Genomic DNA, 5,415 nt, shown 5'->3' with positions numbered 1-5,415 from the left:
GAGATGTGGCGTAAGTGATGTTATGGGTATAGGCCTATGAAATGCTTTGATTAAGCTCCATTATGTGTCTTTCATATTTGAGTGAAACCCATGTATTAAGGCATGAGGGAAGACAGGTCAGATGTTAGGTTGGGACTAGGGAGGGTACAGGTAGAGGAAGACAGGTGAGGGTAAGGGAGGGGTGAGGGTAAGGGGAGGCGTGAGGGTGAGGGTAAGAAGAAGGGTGAGGGTATTGGGATGAGGGGATGTGGTAGGGTCATATTTATTTAGGTCAAAATGACTGTTTCCCCTTCTGATTCGTGATGGGTATTGACTACTGTCGTAGTTAATGACTAACTGACCCGCTCCACCACTCACCCATTGGTCACTCGTCCTTCCATACAGACAGACAGAGAGGGGTATTTGACCGGTGTGTCCTCAAGGTTGGAAGACATGACAGTGTTCAGGAGCAGCATTCCGGTACAGGTAGGAAACTCTGAAGTTCTGAAAACCTTAATAGACACAGAAAAGAAGAGGAGGAATGGAAGCATTGCTGAGGTACACAATAGTAGACTTGGTAGACAGAAGATGCTCTTTGGTAAAAGGGGTAAATTGGTCATCAAAAAGAAAGGAGGACCAAGGCACAAATCATACAATTAATTACAATGTCTTTATTTCTATGACTTTGTTTCCATTGAGAAACCCATGATATGGGTAGTTGACTCAAAGAGAGAGAAAGACATTAGTTGAACAGTTTTGAACAAATTCATTTCTTCCAAAATGAAGTAGAAGCAAGAGAGAAATAGAGCAAGAGAGAGAGATGATTAAGCATTTTTTTCACTTTCATTATTGTTTATCTAGTAAATTCAGCTGACTAGTTCAGCCAACAGAAACGCGCTGCTCAAACAGACTTTCCAACACAACACTGGAACTCTTCCAAGTCAAGGTAAGATTTTGGTTTTACTCATTTATTGCCACTGGGGCCCCCTTGTGTAACTATTAACTGACTGTTACACTGACGTTACTATACGATTGTAGCAGGTTTACTAACAAGTTAGTTCTATTAACTATGCTGACAATGTATGCCGTTATTTTAGATAATATGGTAACAATGTATGTTGTTTGTAGAGGTTTGAAAATAAAAGACAACCAACCGCACACTCTAGGAGCTCAGATGCAAAAATGGAATACCAAACGTTTCGACAGCCAAGCTGTCTTCATCAGGGTATAATCACAAACACTGCGGAATGACTCATTTATATAGTGTCAAAAGACACAGGTGTCTGTAATCATGGCCAGGAGAGGCCTAATATCATTGGTTAATAATCAAATATTAAAATGTCATACAAAGAACAGCATACAAACAACAAATGGATAGCATACGATCATAGATTCATTTGACTACACAAGCTTACAAACAATTACAATGGCAAAGTCACAATCATCTTTTATTGTGTGTAGAGGTTTGGCTTGGAAATGTTTCTTTGCCTGGTCACATGTGTTGTACATTGAAGTCCACAAGCAAAGGGAGAGAAGGAACGCAACGTGGCAGTTATGAGAGTGAACTGTATTTACACTGATCAGGGGTGTATTCATTCCGCCGATTCTGTTGAAACACACACACCAACACACACACACACACACAATAGTTTAGTGATTTAAAACAATCCCTTGTGTATTTTCGTCTCCTACTTGTCACATGCTGCTGTGTGTCAGTCCGCTGTGTGTCAGTGAGCTGCAGGGATGGCGCACCACGAGCAGAGCACAGCCACTTTCCCAGAACACATCCGCAAGAAACAGAATGGTGAACAGCTGAGCGCTGGGAGATCCGAGACTTCTGCACAGGGTGTCAAGGACAAGACCATCCAAGAGAGCCAGATTGGTACACACACACACACACACACACACACACACACACACACACACACACACACACACACATAACATACACATACACACACACACACACACACACACACACACACACACACACACACACACACACACCATCCAGCGACGTGCAGGTAGGTCACAGAGTCACAGTGGGTGGGATGCCAGATAAGGCAAGTTATTATAGGTCTGCAGAGAAGACAACCCCCACCCACTTTAGACTGAGTATCAATAGTCAAGCTCAGGCCAAAACCTGCACTCTACATTTGAAAGTCTGATGTGTGTATGTGTGTGTGTGTGTGCGTGTGTGTGAGTGTGTGTGTGTCTGCATGTGTGTGTGTGTGTTTGCGTGTGTGTGTGTGTGTGTGTGTGTGTGTGTGTGTGTGTGTGTGTGTGTGTGTGTGTGTGTGTGTGTGTGTGTGTGTGTGTGTGTGTGTGTGTGTGTGTGTGTGTGTGTGTGTGTATAGGAGCCATGTTGATGGCAATCTGGCTGCAGGGAATGGTAGCAGAGGAGACTCTCACACTGACGAAGGAGATGATGATGTCAGGGAAGTGATGTCATGGCAATGTGCAGAGTGGGAGGGGCTAATGGTGGATAAACACTCGACGGGTGGAGTGGGCGACAAGATCAGCCTGGTGCTGGCTCCTGCTCTGGCGGCCTGCGGCTGCAAGGTACCTGCCTGGATACACCTGTGTGTGTGTGTGTGTGTGTGTGTGTGTGTGTGTGTGTGTGTGTGTGTGTGTGTGTGTGTGTGTGTGTGTGTGTGTGTGTGTGTGTGTGTGTGTGTGTGTGTGTGTGTGTGTGTGTGTGTGTGTGTGTGTGTGTGTGTCTGACTATCAGAAGCTGTGTCCATAGGTACCCATGATAAGTGGCAGAGGTCTGGCACACACAGGCGGCACGCTGACAAACTGGAGTCCATCCCTGGCTTTAACGTCATCAGTCTGTACAACAGGTAAAGGTACTCTCTCTCTCTCTCTCTCTCTCTCTCTTCTGTTTTTCTCTCTCTCTGTTTCTCTCTCTCGCTCTCTCATTTACAAGTTATTAACGTGTGATATTATGGCACCATCCTCAGCTGCATCGGATCCTGGAGGAGGTTGGCTGTTGCATTGTAGGACAGACAGATAACCTGGTGCCTGCTGACAAGGTCATGTACGCTCTGAGAGACGTTACGTCTACAGTCGACAGCCTCCACTCATCACAGGTCAACAACAACAACAACAGCAAACTGGACAACCTTTCAAAGTAGAGAAATGAACATGTGAATAGTGTGTGTGTTCTCTCCAGGCTCTATCATCTCTAAGAAGGGTGCTGAGTCTCTGAGTGCCTTGGTTCTGGATGTGGTTTGGGAATGCAGCTCTACAAAGACCTGGGCAGTGCCAAGTCACTGGCCCAGTCCATGGTAACACTGACACCTGACCTTTTACCCCATTCTTGTTTGAAAGTCTGGAGGGCCATGTTTTCACTCCTGCCTTGTACTTGATTGATCAAATAAGGTTGTTGAATTAGTTAGAACTCAACTGGTTGTCAATTCTGGAATAGAAAGGACATAACACAAAGCAGACCCCTGACCCTTACCATGACCCCTGACCCTACCAGACCCCTGACCCTTACCATGACCCCTGACCCTTACCATGACCCCTGACCCTTACCAGACCCTGACCCTTACCATGACCCTGACCCTTACCATGACCCCCGACCCTTACCATGACCCCCTGACCCTTACCAGACCCCTGACCCTTACCATGACCCCTGACCCTTACCAGACCCCTCACCCTTACCATTCTCTCCTGCAGGTGACAGTTGGAAACAGTTTGGGGATCCGTGGGGCGGTGCTTAGTCGTATGAACTGTCCTATTGGTCGCTGTGTGGGGAACACTCTGGAAGTGATGGAGTCCCTGGAGTGTCTAAAGGGGAGGGGCCCAGACGACATACTGGAGCTGGTCACAAGTCTGGGTGAGGAATAAACACACACACACACACAAACACACTCAGTGAATTGGTTCCTTTGGACCAAAACCAAGCAGACCAAGACCTAGTTAGAATGTCAGTGCTGCTCGGGGTTAGCTACAGTCTCGACACAGAAGCTGTGGACGTTCATTACCTTCAAACTCACGTCAATATTCTGTGTGTGTGCGTGTGTGTGCGTGTTTGTGTGTGCGTGTTTGTGTGTAGGTGGGCTGCTGTTGTGGATGATTGGCCGTGCAGGGAGCCTGGAGGAGGGTAAAAAGGTGATCTCTACAACCCTGCAGAATGGTGCAGCCCTGGAAAAGTTCCAGAACATGATGATTGGTCAGGAGTAGCCAGTCAGATCGCTGCATCACTCTGTTCAACCAATGCAGACTACTACAGCATCCTGAGACGGGCACACTACCAGACAGAACTGGAGACACAGGGCCACGGTAACACACACACACACACACACACACACACACACACACACACACACACACACACACACACACACACACACACACACACACAGATACAAATGCACACACACACTCACACAGGTACAGATACACAAATAAGCACACACACACACACACACAGGTACAGATACACAAAACACACACACACACACATACACACGTATACACTGCATGACCTTGTCTTTGGTGTCTGCAGGAACAGTGCTGGACATTGACGGCATGGTCATTGCTCAGGTGCTGCACAGGTTGGGGCGGGACGTTCAAGGCCGAGACCCTGTCAATCACAGCGTGGGGCGGAGCTTCTGGTGTCTTTGGGACATAAGGTGGAGAAAGGTGAGAACTCTGACTGACTGTGTGTGTGTGTGTGTGTGTGTGTGTGTGTGTGTGTGTGTGTGTGTGTGTGTGTGTGTGTGTGTGTGTGTGTGTTAGGTGTGTGTTAGGGGTGTGAAGGTGTAGGGTCACCCTAGTCTGACTCGACCTTGCCCTCTGACCCCAGGGCAGCCATGGCTGCGTGTCCACTACGAGACTCCGGCGCTGGAGTGCAGAGCAGAGACTCAGTCTACAAGGGGCGCTGACACTGGGGCCCGTCGACCAGCTACACACACAGTCACTAGTGGCAGAAATCATACTGCCATAGTGACACAAATACACTCTATGTTAAAGCTTGATTGGGAGATGACCTGCCTTTGGGAATCTCAGTGTTTCATTTTTAAAGGATGTATAGTTCAGAACTAAAGCCTCTGTCTCCTCTCTGATTCACTCATATAAAGTCACAATGTTCTTGTGAGAGACTAAATAGATTATAACCGTTTCCAAGAACTGCTATGAATCAGAGTATTGTTATTCAGGAAAACACACATTAAGTCAAGACAGATATTGATTTACAGCTGAGTTTCATTAGCGTGTCTGTCTGATGTGTGTGTGTGTGTGTGTGTGTGTGTGTGTGTGTGTGTGTGTGTGTGTGTGTGTGTGTGTGTGTGTGTGTGTGTGTGTGTGTGTGTGTGTGTGTGTGTGTGTGTGTGTGTGAGTGTGTGTGTGTGTGTGTGTGTGTGTGGTGCGTGTGTAGGGATTTTCCTTTTTGGTTTGTCTCAGCATGAACTCAACAGATTCTTCCGA

General features: G+C 47.0%; 1 pseudogene; it reads left to right on the top strand.

Annotated features, from left to right (window-relative positions):
• The first annotated feature begins 433 nt into the window (after window positions 1-433).
• LOC124029545 lies at window positions 434-5,030 on the top strand (annotated as a pseudogene).
• The last annotated feature ends 385 nt before the right edge of the window (window positions 5,031-5,415 follow it).

This window comes from Oncorhynchus gorbuscha, unplaced genomic scaffold (genome assembly GCF_021184085.1).
Source record: "Oncorhynchus gorbuscha isolate QuinsamMale2020 ecotype Even-year unplaced genomic scaffold, OgorEven_v1.0 Un_scaffold_6762, whole genome shotgun sequence".
NCBI classification, from domain to species: domain Eukaryota; kingdom Metazoa; phylum Chordata; class Actinopteri; order Salmoniformes; family Salmonidae; genus Oncorhynchus; species Oncorhynchus gorbuscha.
The sequence above is the reverse complement of the archived record's forward strand: the minus strand, read 5'-3'. Positions and strand labels throughout refer to the sequence as shown.